We start from the raw sequence: 18,103 nt of genomic DNA, 5'->3' as shown, positions 1-18,103 counted from the left end.
ATCAAATATAGTCAACAGTAGTTAGGGATTACAAAAAGGACTACATAGACAGCATTATTTACTATTTACCTGCAAGGTTTTAAACGCAAGTAAGTAAAGGCAGGATGCGACTCACTTCGCCCACGAAATTTCATCCACCCGATCTTTAAAGTGTCAGAAGTGTACTGCATCTCAACAGTTTTGTCAGGGGAAATATTTTCCTCTTCTTGATCTAGGTTTTGTGATGTAGGAAATAATTCCTACCCTTTCTTGTTGCACAATGTCACACGCCAAAAATCACTCAATTTGGTAAGCTCGCGAGTCGTAAGTAGGGTAGCACACAGTAACGAGTTGAACGTAGGAGGTGGCTTACACGCTGATTTTTGTGACAAGAAACATGACAGGGGTAGTTCGTTTTTCTCTGGGTTTTGTTCCGTGTGCTTACTGTTCTTACACCTGTTTCCTTTTTGTGTCCGCTGACTTTCGACGTATGAGCCTCCTGTTTCCGTGTCAAGGCGCTACTGCAATTGAGGCATGTGTAGATAAGATTAGTGAATTGCTGAAGTACGTGACACACCTATTAAATGACACTCGGAGCGTCACTTACTGTACTCAACACATGCATGCGGGAACGATGCGAAACGTGAAGCCGCAACGCTAGCAATTACGGCTTTGTCCATACGCGGTCGACGTCTGCGTAATGATGTTGACGGACTCAGACTGTTCCAACCACTGACGTATTTGTCAACATATTCCAGTTTAAAGGGTACAGATAACGCGAACAGAAAATTTGTAACTAACCAGCAACTAGAGATACTATTCCGCTCCTGGTTTGCATGGGGAAATTTTAGTTAGTTGGTGCTAGGTCAGTACTATTAGCTCCATACGTAAAAAATTACCTTTCTTTTTAATTGCCTCAACTGTGAAGACAAAATTATTGGCCAAGTTATATGATGTAGGAAAAAATTCCTATGCTGATACACGTTTCGAACGCAACGCCGTGGTTTTGAAAGTATTTGGCATATTTGGTTGCGGTGTGAAGACTGTTCTAGGTCATGTGAAACACGAGAAACTAATAACCTTGATGAAATTTTTAGGCTTAGTTCTAGGCTTACGACTCTACTTCTCAACGGGAACATGTTGCACCTTTGACACAACTGACTATTTTCACCAGCATAACACAAAAATTTATCCTCACACAAAGGTACGTTTTTCAGTAACACTAGAACGGCGGCGTTTTTGACGTTCGTAAAACGGCGGAAATGGGTCATTTTGACCCCATGTAATATATTTTCGAATTGACAAGTACTTTTTTTACTGTTTGTTAATCTATACTTTTTTCTAGTAATCACAGTAATTATTTAACAGGATAATGAATAATTATTTATTTCAACAACACAATATCTTACAAATTTATTGTTGTTTTGCTAACAAGTTTCCTAAACTGTAGATTTTTATTATTTACTATTTGTACAACTTTATAGACATATTTAGTATATTTGGTCCATATTACTGTCGCATGTATTCTACACATGGCTTTGTATTACCTTTCACTCAAGTCTCTGGAATCTTCTAGACGCACGTAGCACAGGTGATTTCTGTTTTATGTGCACATTTTCCGTACCCGGCTTTGAGGCACTTTACACAGTTTTCGCTGGTCTTGTTGCCTTTGCAGAGGCTGATTTGGCACTTCCTGCGATTTCTAGGTGATTTCAGTCCCGTATCCTCTTCCTTCTCCAGCTGTTCTTGCTCTTTCCTTCTCCAGCTGAAGCATGAACTTGTTTCTTTCCATTCTCTTGTTCTTTACCATGTTGCAGATGACCCATGTATTTATTGCCGCCATGTACAAGATGTTGCGGAAGAAACTCATTGGCCACCTCCTACATGCAATCTTTGTAGCGCAGGCCTATTTGCGGGTCATATGATCAACCATATCCACCCCGTACTTTGTAGCATTGCAGAATGTTACGGTTTACGGTGTCTGCTTTCCGTCCTTGCGTATTGATACTTCAGCATGCAGTGCACTAAGAATATTGACATTTTTATTCTTCTTTCCTTAGTATACAGTAATGGTGTGGTCTGTGTTGCCACTTTGTTGCAGTATGGTGGTGGAGTGTATTTTAGCATTATGGTTCCTCACTTCATCGGGGATTTTACGACGGATCTTGTTCATTGTACCAGCTAATGAAGTTTTGAGTTTCTTAGCAAGTTAAAGAGAGGTAAAGAAGTGGCCTGTCGTCACAGTTCTTCCTTGACTTAAAATGGCTCCATGACACTCAGAACGACGTATTCTCCAAGCGGTTACCTCTATCGATGCTTGTTCTCTTTGCCGACGTATGGGAAAGCATTACATATATGCTTTGTCGTTACATCGAAAGCCAATCAGAATTTGAGATCATAATTATGTTTCTGGTTTGTTGGACATAAACTGAGTGAGCCTGAATCTTGTTTTGTTTGGTAATATTTGCTCTTCAATAGTTTTATTTTTTGCATGACGGAAATTACGAATACTGTTTTCAGTGAATTTTGTCCAAATTTCAGATTCAAGAGCGAATTTATTGGTTGCTAGGCGTTATGCTTGGGTTGATTTTTCATCGAAATGGAGAAATCTGAGAATCTTCCTGAAATATGTCCCTTGGCATAATGTCCTTGATACAAGCAGGCTCCCAAGAGTGCAGTCAGAGATCATTCACACACATATTTTTTGTACAAATGACACCCAAAGCGTACATGATGCCTATCAGTTTTACCAGTTCCTCAAGTGACAGAGTCCAATCATAGTTTTTTAGCACTTATTGAGCATTTGATTCTGTTTATTTTTTCGTGAGACGTAGCAATGCTTCGGGAGTACTCGTGACAGAGTCGTCTACTCATCGGCAAGCAGTGGGACCTCCTCTCCTTCAGAACGTTCACAGCCGACCTTCTTCCAGGAGATGAAAAATTGGCAGTCTCCCACACGGTTCCATCCATATAAACCAACTTTATAGACGCTTCCAACTGTGCTTGCTGTGGTGAAACAGGTGAGCATTGATGTAGTTCAGCATAAGAACCGTCTTCTGCTATCGCTCCTTGTCCACAAAGTCTGCATCTTCACTTGTCTCAGATATATAATCATCAAGCAAGTGCAAGTCACTTTCTGATTCAACTTCTGAATTCTCTAAGAGAGGTAACACTTCTTCATCAGAAAGTCCATGCTGACAATACATGTTCTGAAACGTGTTTTGCGGACAAAGACTATTACCTGAATGACACGATATAAAGTGTGGTAGATTGGAATTTACACGTACCAAGTTGCAACAATGAGCAGCAGTAGCTCTGCATGACAGTTGACTGTTGCCGCTTCGTTGTTGGATAGTTTACATCTATTCGGGAGAGAAGTTACAATGGGGTCACATCTAGTCTGGAGGTCGCATTACCACTTTTATCACTGCCACATATTCATATTTTTGTTTTCTCGCCATCAGGAAACGCAGATCAGCAAATCGTAAGTAATTACTTTTTTTTAGAAAAAATCGCGAAGTGAACTGTTTGATAATCTAAAACTAACAAAACTACCGTTATAGATCCCACTGATGATGCCTTAGATCAGGAGAAGGCGAAACGCGTCTGGGATTAATAAAGTAACTAGCAGCAGGAAAAGGCAGTTTGATTTGCAAAACAAGTATTTATATGCTTGCTGCGGAGGATGGCCACACAAACAAACTTGTTATTCACGCCATGCCAGGCATTTCCAGGTGGCCTATACCAGAAATTCAGAAGACTTCATCTGAACATTCATAAAACCATACAACACATAAAATTCAACAACATATGCAAATGTAACGCTCTTGTACCTAAATATATCAATGTAAAGATTAAAAACAGTTCACCCAGGGCCCAAAAAGCAATGCGTGCTGCTCAGAAAATATGGTTAAAATACGAGATCAAATCCCTATACTCTAAAAAAACAAGATTTATATTACGAGTTGTATAAGATACATTTACAACTCGCAGACACAATAAATAATATGACAGGTCGAAAAGCACACAAAAAATGCTGTACAAAGAATGGAAACAATTCACAGAAGAAAAATCAACCAACTCAAAAAACTCCAGTTACAACATAATACCTTTGCACACAACCAAGAAAAACACACGCACAAATTCTACCCAAGATTGGTGAACCTTACAGACACACAGTTAAGCAATAAAGAAAGACAGCTGCTGGAGAAAGGATTAAAATACAATGTAAGTTCAGAAATAGATGAAGATTACTTAGGAAGTCTAATTACAGAAGCAGAAAGTGTTTTGACAAGGGAAGGTAGGAATGAAAATAGCAGTGTCAACATTGGATTAACTAGAGAACTGCATAAAAAGAAATCCAGGATATAATAACCAGTATGAAAACACAACACAAAAACAACAAAAACACAGAATGTGCAACACCCAGAAAACTTAGAAAACTTCAAAGTGAAAACGTTATCATTTCAAGAGCAGACAAAGGGAACACAGTAGTACTGATAGACAAAAGAACAATACATTGAAAAAACAGAAGGGTTCATCTCACAAAATAACATTACAAAATTAAAATTAGACCCAACAAACAGATTCCAGACAAAAGTAAAAAACACTCTGAAAAATATTGACATCATACTGGATAACACAGAGAAAAGGAAGTTACCACAGATCAGTCCCACTACACCTGTCCTCTGAAGCCAACCAAAAATCCACAAACCGAATCTTCCTGTAAGGTCAATACTGGTTTTCAGAAAATCCCCCGCTTACAAGCTTGCAGGATACATGTCAGAAGTACTGTCTGAAAATTTCAAAGTACAAGAAGACAGAACCATTAAAAACACTGCACAGCTAATACAACAAATAAAAGATATAAAAATCCCAGACACAACAACACTCCTCTCATTTGATATAGAAAACATGTGTTCCAACGTTCCAGTACCAGAAACAATAGAAATTATACATTAGAACCTGAAAACTTATAGTCAACTCCCTGATGAACAGGTCTAGGAAATATGCACGCTAATAAAGCTCATAACAGAACAAAATTACTTCCAGTTCAATAATGAATTTTATTTACAATAAGATGGATTGCCAATGGGGTCCCCAATTTCAGGAGCCTTAGCAAATATTTTTGTAAACCACATTGAACAGATCATTTTCACAAAAATAGTAGCAAAAGATTACAACATATTATATTGGTTCAGGTATATGGATGACATCCTTTGCTTGATAGATGAACCACAAACAAAAATTGAAAAACTACATACTGACATCAACAAGATACATGCAAATATAAAATTCACAATTCAAAGAGAACAGAACAGCCAAATTAACTTTCTGGATATAACAATCAAAACAGAAAACTATAAGCACAGGTTTGAAATTTACCGTAAACCCACAGCAATGGACATTATCATTCCCCAATCCTCGAACCACCCACATGCACAAAAGCAAGCAGCACTCTGACACATGCTCCATAGACTCAACACAGTACCACTCACCAAAGAAAGCTACCAAAAAGAACTGGACAGAATAATGCAGATAGCACAAAATAATGGTTACAACAATAACACAGTCACAAAGCTAAACAAGAAAATTAAAAGTAAAATAAAAGCAGAAAGTTCCAAACCGCAGATAACAACACAAAAGAATCAAACACAAACACGTAGTCCCGTAACAACTACACAGGATAATCAGAAAAATATGAAAGAAAATACACGATGGTACACAATGACATACAAACACAAACTCACGCATAAAATCATCAACATTTTCAAAAGACAAGGAATAAACATAGCATGCACAACAGACAATTCTATACAAAAATACACCCCAAAACTGACAAAAAACAGAGACATATACCAGAAAGCAGGTATGTACCAGTTACAGTGTAACACTTGTGAAGGCACATACATAGGGCAAACAGGGAGAACAGTTCATGTCAGACACAAGGAACACATGAGAGCATGGAAATATGGGACAAACCACTCCACATTTGCACAACACGTAAGAGAAAAAGACCATAAACCAACCACTAGAGAAGATGACATGAGAATAATTAGAACCAACAATAAAAAGCACCTTCTGACCATGCAAGAAAATTACTACTTACATAAAACCAAAGCAGAGGTGAAAATCCTGTTGAATGACCAAGTACACATGCCAAGCAATTCATTAATTACACTAAAGATAAAACAATAGAATAACGTTCACAAAAAGGATAAATATAATAATCCTGTCCAATCTAATAATAGTAGAACCCAACATCTTTACACTCACTCATTCATGACCCCTCCCCAGAATACTGAAACGAAAAGTCAAAACAGCTGTCAGCAAAGTTTTCAGCCGCTCGCCAACAGCTAGTACAACTACCCTCCCCCCCCCCCCCCCCCCCCAAAAAAAAAAAAATTAAATTCGGCTCTATCCCCCCTCTCTCTCACTCATACACACATACACGGTATAAACATCATAAATAGAAGTTAGTAACGAACATATACTTCGTTAGGTTGGCAACAAATAGGTAAACATACCAAAAAAGATGAAACACGTAATGGTGTCGCAATATTTACGCTGTGAAAAGAAGTGTACGACGAAATAGTTGTATCGAGTGACAAAAGAACGATAGTCCACCACAAAAAATGAGAAACATGGTGAACAGTGTGTGGATGGCGAGAAAACAAAGATGTGAATATATGGCAGTGATAAAAGTTGTAGTGCGACCTCCAGACCAGAAGTGAGGAAACGCAAATCAGCAAATCGTAAGTAATTACTTTTTTTACGAAAAAACGCGAAGTGAACTGTTTAATAATCTAAAACTAACAAAACTACCGTTATAGATCCCACTGATGATGCCTTAGAACAGGAGAAGGCGAAACGCGTCTGGGATTAATAAAGTAACTAGCAGCAGGGAAAGGCAGTTTGATTTGCAAAACTGTTTTTGATACTTCACCGTATACTAAATGACGTCTTAAAGATATCTTACGTATTTCCTTATTACGATCAAGTAATCGTTAAGATAGATATGGTTGCTTCTACAGCATCGCATACATAATAAATGCAAGAAACAGAAAGTTTCACATTTCTTCCCCCTTTTCATTTTCACTTACGTCAGCGAACAGAGTTCGAAAATGTCACTTTGTAGCCGCAGTCATTTACCTTCTTACTAGGCGAATGAAGGCAAACATACCAGAAATCTTACGTTTTTTTACACCAGGTTACTGTTGAGTTATTTTCTCTCAAAGAATGACCTCCGGAAAAATAGCCTAGTCATGAATCCGAAACGGTGGGAGACAACAAGAACATGAGCATGTCGCAACGTGAATATCGAGAAACGTTTGTGGTAATGGGCAACTTCCGAGCTTTCAGTCTCACAAATGCAAGCGTTGCTTACTTGCGGAGAACAGCCGTCTATTTCGTAAGCAGAAGTTACGTAAATTCTTAAACAGGTTTCACTTGCGACTCGAACTGTCAGTCAATATTGTATGTATTGGACAGGTCAGCGTAGCCCTGTTAAAGCGGACAAACAACGAACTGCGCAGTTTCTTTGGTTTATTTCCTCGAATGACTGTCAACAAATTTAGAGCAAGGGAACGTTTTCTTTCTTCTTTTATAAACACTCATGACGGACTGCAGGCAATGTGGAAACTCGTCACAACTCAATCGCTCTTTATATGGTAGGAAATATATTATTCTATTTTTCTTCGTATTTGTCAACCTACATGGGACATAAAACCTGTGCATTTTTGTCTATTATCTACAACATTTTCTGGTTTACAACAGCTTTTCTTCATTAACTTTTTTCCTTCATTTCTTCTTCCAACATCATTAATTCATTTTCTACTGTCATTTTTCACTGTACACTGGGAAAAACAAACACAACATTTGCGCTATTCGGATGATACTTATGTTACGAACACTAGTCCGTATACTGATATATGATTTTTTGAAAACTGTCTTATCTGTGTTTCATATCAATAATGTAGCAAAGTGTTTCCCTCCCTACATTATTCCTGCTAATATAAACATAGTACATCCCATTGAACTGTTTTCGTTTGGGTAGCTGTGATATCTGTATTTATCGACAGTTGTTTCCTTATTGTAAATATCTTTGCTGTAATTATTCTTACTATTTGTTGTGATGTATTCCGGCCTGTACGAGACGTACGTTTGTCCTGCACTGTGAGTTTAAACAAACATGTTCACACCGATATGTGCTATCTATCATATAATAGTGATTTCGTTCTAGTATGAGTCGTGTTTCTTCGCCCCAAATTCGCATATCGTTTGCTAGCAGTCGTTTTGAACTTTCGTTTCTTACAGAGCTGGTGAAATTATTTTAGTAAAATTGCTTTAAACTCAATTTTTTATTAAAAATTTGGGTAAGTACATAACAGTGTAAGGGCAACGGCCTTGCCTCAGTGGATACACCGGTTCCCGTGAGATTACTGAAGTTAAGCGCTGTTGGGCGTGGCCGGCACTTGGATGGGTGACCATCCAGCCACCATGCACTGTTGCCATTTTTCGGCGTGTACTCAGCCTCGTGATGCCAATTGAATAGCTACTCGACCGAATAGTAGCGGCTTCGGTCAAGAATACCATCATAACGACCGGGAGAGTGGTGTGCTGACGCCACACCCCTCTACATCTACATCTACATCTACATTGATAATCCGCAAGCCACCCAACGGTGTGTGGCGGAGGGCACTTTACGTGCCACTGTCATTACCTCCCTTTCCTGTTCCAGTCGCGTATGGTTTGCAGGAAGAACGACTGTCTGAAAGCCTCCGTGCGCGCTCTAATCTCTCTAATTTTACATTCGTGATCTCCTCGGGAGGTATAAGTAGGGGGAAGCAATATATTCGATACCTCATCCAGAAACGCACCCTCTCGAAACCTGGCGAGCAAGCTACACCGCAATGCAGAGCGCCTCTCTTGCAGAGTCTGCCACTTGAGTTTATTAAACATCTCCGTAACGCTATCACGGTTACCAAATAACCCGGTGACAAAACGCGCCGCTCTTCTTTGGATCTTCTCTATCTCCTCCGTCAACCCGACCTGGTACGGATCCCACACTGATGAGCAATACTCAAGTATAGGTCGAACGAGTGTTTTGTAAGCCACCTCCTTTGTTGATGGACTACATTTTCTAAGCACTCTCCCAATGAATCTCAACCTGGTACCCGCCTTACCAACAATTAATTTTATATGATCATTCCACTTCAAATCGTTCCATACGCACACTCCCAGATATTTTACAGAAGTAACTGCTACCAGTGTTTGTCCCGCTATCATATAATCATACAATAAAGGATCCTTCTTTCTATGTATTCGCAATACATTACATTTGTCTATGTTAAGGGTCAGTTGCCACTCCCTACACCAAGTGCCCATCCGCTGCAGATCTTCCTGTATTTCGCTACAATTTTCTAATGCAGCAACTTCTCTGTATACTACAGCATCATCCGCGAAAAGCCGCATGGAACTTCCGACACTATCTACTAGGTCATTTATATATATTGTGAAAAGCAATGGTCCCATAACACTCCCCTGTGGCACGCCAGAGGTTACTTTAACGTCTGTAGACGTCTCTCCATTGATAACAACATGCTGTGCTCTGTTTGCTAAAAACTCTTCAATCCAGCCACACAGCTGGTCTGATATTCCGTAGGCTCTTACTTTGTTTATCAGGCGACAGTGCGGAACTGTATCGAACGCCTTCCGGAAGTCAAGAAAAATAGCATCTAGCTGGGAGCCTGTATCTAATATTCTCTGGGTCTCATGAACAAATAAGGCGAGTTGGGTCTCACACGATCGCTGTTTCCGGAATCCATGTTGATTCCTACATAGTAGATTCTGGGTTTCCAGAAATGACATGATACGCGAGCAAAAAACATGTTCTAAAATTCTACAAGAGATCGACGTAAGAGATATAGGTCTATAGTTTTGCGCATCTGCTCGACGACCCTTGCCTCAGTGGATACACCGGTTCCCGTGAGATTACTGAAGTTAAGCGCTGTTGGGCGTGGCCGGCACTTGGATGGGTGACCATCCAGCCACCATGCACTCTTGCCATTTTTCGGCGTGTACTCAGCCTCGTGATGCCAATTGAATAGCTACTCGACCGAATAGTAGCGGCGGTCGGATGGTCCCGGTAGGCCACTTGTGACCTGAAGACGGAGTGAATACATAACAGTGTAAGTTTATAAACGTTTTAATACCATGTTTGCATTCCTTTGGCTTTTATTAACGTCTCTGTTCTTTTAGGCATCATTTTCTTTAGTTTTTTACAACCGTTTTGAATATCTGGATTATAGAGCCATGTTTGTGTGAGCAATTCTATCAAACAATTCTTTGTTGTGACCTTCTGTGTTAATATTTTCTTCTCAACTATTGTCCACAGATTCCCAGGCCATAGAAGCACAGTAAGACCATTTTCATCCACAAACTTTCCCACATTCTTAGGCTTGTGATATGAAAACAATCTTCAGCGTTAAACCATCGCCTGGTCTGAGGCAGTAGTCTCTATTTTAGCGCTGAGATATTGACCTTTATTCATAGAACCTTCAACGGTGTGTAGATATCCTGTACCCTTCCATGAAAAAACACTCCAGACCATAACTGAAGTGGGATGCTTCACAGCATCGCGTGCACAGTATTGATGAAACTCCTCCGATCCCCTCCTTCTCACATACTGGCTACACAAAAAAAAGTAAATATTAAGCCTTTATTACTACCACACATTGCATTACTAAAAAAAGATAATTAGTGTTATTCATAGGCAAATTTTGCTAGCCATATCGACAACATGCAAACATTTTCAGGATCAATGTTTGGGAACGAGTTCATTCAATGAAATTTGCACTAATGCGCAATCTTTTTGTAAATACCTTTTTCCAGTCCTCAACTGTCCAGTGCTATAGGGATTTTCCCCAGTTTAACCGTTTTAAGGCTATTTCTGGGGTGACGTTAGGCTTAGGACGGGACCAACGTGCTGGCAGACTTGCGTTACACAGAACTCTCCTTCCAATTATAGGTGACACCGTCACTCCATGATCCTTCAACTACGCGGAGAACCACATACTTGTAGCTTTACGATTGGAAATGACCATATTTTTCAATTTTCGCTGAATTCTAGGGCTCAGTTTGGGTTTACTTCCACATCTGCCTATGCGTTGTTGACAAAATAATAATAATAATAATAATAATAATGTTACTCACTGCCTGTTGTGAGATCATGGGTCTGGAAGCAATTTGATGCTGTCCATTGTCCTAACAAAGGCAACCGTAGTGGGTGAAATATCTTTCTTCCATCCCATAACCTCAAACTGAGTGACTCCAAACGAACTGAAATAAACCACTGACTTGCCTTCTGACTTATTACTTGGAATTAATTACAGGTACTGAACTTAAATTCGCTGTTTGAACAACTGGTAATCACTAATATTCTCAAAAATCAATACAACACTCAATTAATTCTCGTTACATAATGAATGCAGGACTGCTTACATACAACCGATTTTAACCGTCACTGTCTTGCAGTCATTGTAGCCAACGACGCAATTAAAAATTCTTTACAAATGCCTACACTTACCTCTAAACACCTCCGCCTCTTCAGAATGATTTTATCTGACCTGATTGTGTAAAATGCATTTTAAACTCAAAATTTCAAAGCAAATGTTGATGCTACAGTTCTACCATAATAATTTGGTCGTCTCTGTATGTGTAGAAGTAGCAGTTTATAACGATATACCATAATCAAAAAGGTCTATAGCATTACAGCACTAATTCAATCAATATTTCAGTCATTCGTCGTCACATCCAGATCATACATTTAAACCTGTAAGATTCGCTGTGTTTAAACACCGTTCGTATTTTTATTTTCAACTTCATTGTAACCAGCATAACAGCAGAGTAGGTATTTAACTGGTACTAACCCAACCCGGCAGGGCAACGAAAAATACAAAAAAGTACATGTACACTGTGATCAAAAGTACCCGGACAGTTGGCTGAAAATGGCTTACAAGTTCGTGGTGCCCTCCATCGGTAAAGCTGGAATTCTATATGATGCTGGCCCACCTTAGCCTTCATGACAACTTCCACTCTCGCAGGGCATACGTTCAATCAGGTGCCGGGAAGTTTCTTGGGGGATTGACAGATATTCTGCACAGACTGCTGCACTGAGGAGAGGTATCTATGTCGGTCGCTGAGGCGTGGCACGAAGTCGGCGTTCCAAAACATCCCAAAGGTGTTCTATAGGATTCAGGTCAGGAGTCTGTGCAGGTCAGTCCATTACAGGGATATTATTGTAGTGCAACCACTCCACCACAGGCTGTGCATTATGACCAGGTGCTCGATCGTGTTGAAAGATGAAATCGCCATCCCCGAACTGCTCTTCAACAGTGGGAAGGAAGAAGGTGCTTAAAACATCAATGTAGGCCTGTGCTGTGATAGTGCCACGCAAAACAACAACGGGTGCAAGTCCCCTCCATGAAAATCTCGACCACATCGTAACACCACCGCCTCCGAATTTTACTGTTGGCAGTACACACGCTGGCAGATGATGTTCGCCGGGCATTCACCATACCCACACCCTTTCACCGTGTCGCCACATTGTGTACCGTGATTCGTCACTCCACACAACGTTTTTCCACAGTTCATCAGTAGTCCAGTGTTAACGCTCCCTACACCAAGCGAGGCGTCGTTTGGCATTTACCGGCGTGATGTGTGGCTTATGAGCGGCTGCTCGACCATGAAATCCAAGTTTTCTCACGTCCCGCCTAACTGTCACAGTACTCCTGATGCAGAATGGAATTCCTGTGTGATGGTATGGATAGATGTCTGCCTATTACACATTACGGTCCTCCAACTGTCGGCAGTCTGTCAGTCAACAGACGAGGTCGGTCTGTACGCTGACCATGTTCGATCTCCGTGGGTTCCGTGGAGAGCCCCATTCGGCTCTCTCACGATGTCTAATGACTACTGAGGTCGCTGATATGAAGTACTTGGTATCAGATGGCAGCACAATTCACCTAATATAAAAAACGTATGTTTTGGATGTGTCCAGGTACTTTTGGTCAAATAGTGTATTTTCATGTACTTTCTAAAACGGTTCAAATGGCTCTGAACACTATGGGACTTAACTTCTGAGGTCATCAGTCCCCTAGAACTTAGAACTACTTAAACCTAACTAACCTAAGGACATCACACACATCCATGCTCGTGGCAGGATTCGAACCTGCGACCGTAGCGGTCGCGCGGTTCCAGACTGTAGCGCCTAGAACCGATCGGTCGCTACGGCCGGCCATGTACTTTCTACAAAAAGCAGAAATGCCCCCATGAATGAAGTCGACTTACGTGCCTCAGAGATACAATTACTCGTCCTATAGGTGCAATCACAATCTGTGGAGAAGCGGAGCAGCAGCAGTTCCGTCCTTATAACATCAGCCAGCATGGCCTTGGAGTGCTGTTATTGCGAAAGTCTGAAAACAGGAGAACTACAGTACTTATTTTTCCCAAGGACAAGGAGCTCTATGGTATAGTTAGGTGATTTTGAAATTAGATACTATGGCAACGGCCTTGCCGCAGTGACTACACAGGTTCCCGTGAGATCACCGATGTTAAGCGCTGTCGGGCGTGGTCGGCACTGGGATGCGTTACCATCCAGGCCGCCGGCCGCGGTGGCCGTGCGGTTCTAGCGCTGCAGTCCGGAACCGTGGGGCTGCTATGGTCGCAGGTTCGAATCCTGCCTTGGGCATGGATGTGTGTGATGTCCTTAGGTTAGTTAGGTTTAAGTAGTTCTAAGTTCTAGGGGACTGATGACCTAAGATGTTAAGTCCCATAGTGCTCAGAGCCATTTGAACCATTTGAACCATCCAGGCCGCCATGCACTGTTGCCATTTTTCGGGGTGCACCCAGCCTCGTGATGCCAATTGAGGAGCTACTCGACCGAATAGTAGCGGCTTCGGTCAAGAATACCATCATAACGACCGGGAGAGCGGTGTGCTGACCCCACGCCCCTCCTATCAGCATCCTCAACTGAGGATGACACGACGGTCAGATGGTCCCGGTAGGTCATTCGTGAGCTGAAGACGGAGTGATAGTAATAATATTAGATAATATATTTGGGAGGGGGCGGTAAAATAGTCCCATTCGGACTTCCAGGCAGAGACTATTCAGGAGGATGATGCACAACGAAAGAAAAAATTGAAACTAGCATACTATCGTTCAGGGCGTGGAATGTTAGCTCTGTTTATTGGGTAGAGAGGTTTGACAATTTAAAAAGGGAAAAGGATTGGTTGATGTGAAATACAGTGGAAATCAGTGATGTATGGTGGCATGAGCAACATGACTTCTGCTCACTTGAGTACAGGATTATAAACACAAAACTGAACATGGGTAATACAGAAGCAGGTGTAAAACTCCACCATTGCCTTTTCAATTCATTGAAAGTTAATTTTACAGCTATCAGACTATCGGACTATGGGAAATCTGCATAGGGAATACGCTGCATTACGCAATAAATCTGCCCATTTGCCTGTTGCAAATACATTTACTATACATTTCAAATATTGAAGTTAATCGTATGAAAAATTAGTAACGTTACTTTGAAATAATAATAGTACAAGTCAAAATACTTGGTTATATTGTCCCTTTACCATGTAACATACTTCCCTAACAATGTCTTAACTCATCCAGTCGTGTGTTAACCGTTAAGCTCGTTTCACGTTCATTCTGAAGTAACCATTACTATGTTGCCCTTCGCTTTCACAACACTAAAAAAGTTAATCGCTGATCACTAAACCCTTTTCATTTATGTCTGCTATCAATATGTTCCCTCACGACAGTTACTGATTCACAAACACACTGTCTCAGGCGTTTTCGCGAAATAACTGAGTTACTGAAAGACCTGTCTTCTACGATGTGACACTACACTTTCAACCCTTAATGATACCATCTAGCAAATTTTTCATACTATTTATCCATGGCGTGGCTGCGCGCGACCGCTCAGTGCTGAACACCAACAACGAATCTACTGCACACTCCCCCGCAGCTTAACTGGATCGCTTAATTGCGTCGAAATTATCGTACATTTCATTAATGGATCGCACATACCCGCACTGTACAATACGAAATCTGTTTTTGGGTGTCTGTCTTGGACGTTTTATTTAAGATGGCCTATCTAATGGCTTCCAGGGTCCACAAAAAGTTCATTGTCAATATTTAGCGTAATTATTGACTTTATTCAAAAATTTAATGATCTGACGTAACCACAAGCGTTGGAACGGAGAGGAAGAACGCAAGACCAGAGAAGGTGGTGAGAAGACGTCAACCAATAGGGCACTGACCAGGACGTCACTACGATAGGAGTGGCATCTAGCTGAAGTGAATATAAGCGCCGCCCCTGCAAGCCTCAGCACCTTCCTGACTGCCCTTGCTACCCTGTACAACGTCCTTCTCTCCATTAGCTTTTACCCCGACCTGTGGAAGACTTCCCGTGTCCTGCTGTTCCCTAAACCCAGCAACCCCCCCCCCCACCCCCCCGACACCTCTTACTATCGTCCCACCTGCTTCACCTCCACGTTCAGTAAGGTCTTCATTCCCTCCCACCATATTCATCGCCACCTTAACCAGCACCACCTCCTTCCCCTTACCCAGTGTGGCTTCCAGCACTTCTTCTCAGCCAATGACCAAATCCTTAACCTTACCAACCTTCTTCACCTCCAACATAACTCTTGTCTCTCTGCTATCTTTGTTTACCTCGATGTCCAGAACAGCTACAACCGTGTCTGGCATCCCAGGCTCCTCTTCAAACTCCAGACCTATGTTCTCCCTATCAGTTTCGTTCGTCTCATTGCTTCCTTCCTTTCCTATCGTCCATCCTATGTCACCATCCACAGTTCCATCTTCCATGGTTTCTATCCCACCGATGGTGTGCCATGAGGCTCTGTCCTCCCCCCTCTCCAATATCTCCTGTATACTGCGGATATGCTCAAACCTCCCCCACCTCTTCCTCTCTTCCAATTTGCTGATGACATCGCCTTTCTGGCCCTTCATCCTACCCTTCAACAGTCCCAATGTACCCTCCAAACCCTTTGTTCATATCAACCCCTCCAAGACCCAGGAAATCATCATAGCCCACACCACATGCTCCTTCCATCCCCATGATTTCTACCTGACCATTTATGGTTGTCCTATCCACCTCACTCCTACCCTAAAATACCTTGTCCTCACCATTGACCGCCACCTCACCTGGACTCCCCATCTCCTTACAATCAAAGCCCACAACAGACTCCACTTCCTGAAACTCCAGTCTGGCTGGACACAGGGACTGCATTCTTCCACCATCCTTCACACCTACAAGTCCTTGATCCGCTCCATCGTTTGTTATGGCAGTGTTGCTTGGATTTCCACCTCTCTCAGATTCTATAAAGCTCTCCAAATCCTGTAACGCCATACACTCTGCCTCACATTCTGTATCCACCTTGTGTCCCCCACCTGCATCCATTATGACCTCATCACCTTCCCCCACTTTCTCTTTTTCCTTGAACACATCCACACCCTGTACATCGTCTGCTGACTCGATCCCCCCACCCCCTGGTGTCCCCCTTCCTCTGCACCCCCAGCCAGTTGCCACGCTTTTACCATTGTGTCCCCGCTCACTCTCCATCTCCACATCCTCCACCTCCTTTCCCAATGCAACTTCCAGCACCTACCCTCCTGAATGATGAGCTTCGTCCTGACATCTACCCCTCCTACCAACTCTAACCCCACCTTCCTCCCCCCTACTCATCAGGGCTCCCTCTCCCCTCCCCTTCCCTTGCCCTGAGCGATGTTTCTCCCTCACAACCCCCTGCCTTTCGCGTGTCCTCCTTCTGTGTCTCTGCGCTCCCTCTGTCCTTGTCTTCCCTCTTCCTTTCCCACCCCGCGCGTCTCCTGACCCTTGGTGCACCCCTTGTCCCCCTTTTCGCTATTCCTCCTGCCACCCCCCCCCCTCCCGCCACCCCCCCCACCCTCCAGCCCACCCGCCGCGCCTTCCTCCCAAATTAAATATGCTTAATAATTATACTTACCTTGGAAGAAGACTTAAATGGAATGCGTCGTCGCCATCGCCATCGCCATCGTCATCGTCGTCGTCATCGTCATCTACCTCCTCTGGAGGGTCATGAACAGAAGAACTGGAAGTGGACGGCTGCGAGTATAACTGCGTTTTCTTCGCGCTACTGAGTATATTTTCAGTAGGAACAAAATTTTTGTATGAACTCCTGCTCCTCACACATTGGCTGGCAAGCGCATTTGACTATGGACTGGACAAACATGAGAACGAAAAACTCTGGTGGGGCTGAGAATTCTCTCTCGTCAAATAATGTTTTTATGTTGAGTACGTCACCCGCAATACGTCCGCTTCTGAGCTGTTCTTAATATTTTCGTCCGTTTTTACGATAGAAACTTTCCTCCCGTCATCATAGATTTTTTTGTGATGGTTATCATCAAGAGAGACTATTCTTGGCTTCTTGGCAAGTTTGACATAAGAGAAATAAGAGAGGGAGTTCTGTCTCTTTCTTTGTCTGAAAGAGCTATTTTAGGCGTCAAAAATGCTAGCAGTTGCAAAAAATCATGATCAAAGTTATATCCTGTCTGCATGAAATGCCTACATCCGCAGTAAAAGTCTTTCACGGCATCCCGTTCGTTATATATAAGGGTCACTCCAAAAGAAACGCACACTATTTTAAAGTTTTACAGTGTGTAGATACATCCTCCCCGCTTGTCTTCAAACTTAGTTCAACCCGTTACCATGAGTGGCGCCGTCATAGCATGTCTTCAAGATGGCTGCTACACATGACGTTCGTTCAAATGGCTCTGAGCACTATGGGACTCAACAACTGAGGTCATCAGTCCCATAGAACTTAGAACTACTTAAACCTAACTGGCCTAAGGACATCACACACATCCATGCCCGGGGCAGGATTCGAACCTGCGACCGTAGCGGTCGCGCTGTTCCAGACTGTAGCGCCTAGAACCGCACGGCCACATGGGCCGGCATGACGTTCGTCAAAAGCAACATGCTGTCATAGAATTCCTGTGCTGTGAAAACGAGACAGTGGGAAACATCCACAAGAGGTTGAAAAAG

Source organism: Schistocerca serialis, chromosome 4 (genome assembly GCF_023864345.2).
Source record: "Schistocerca serialis cubense isolate TAMUIC-IGC-003099 chromosome 4, iqSchSeri2.2, whole genome shotgun sequence".
Taxonomy (NCBI): domain Eukaryota; kingdom Metazoa; phylum Arthropoda; class Insecta; order Orthoptera; family Acrididae; genus Schistocerca; species Schistocerca serialis.
This window is presented reverse-complemented; position numbering follows the sequence as displayed.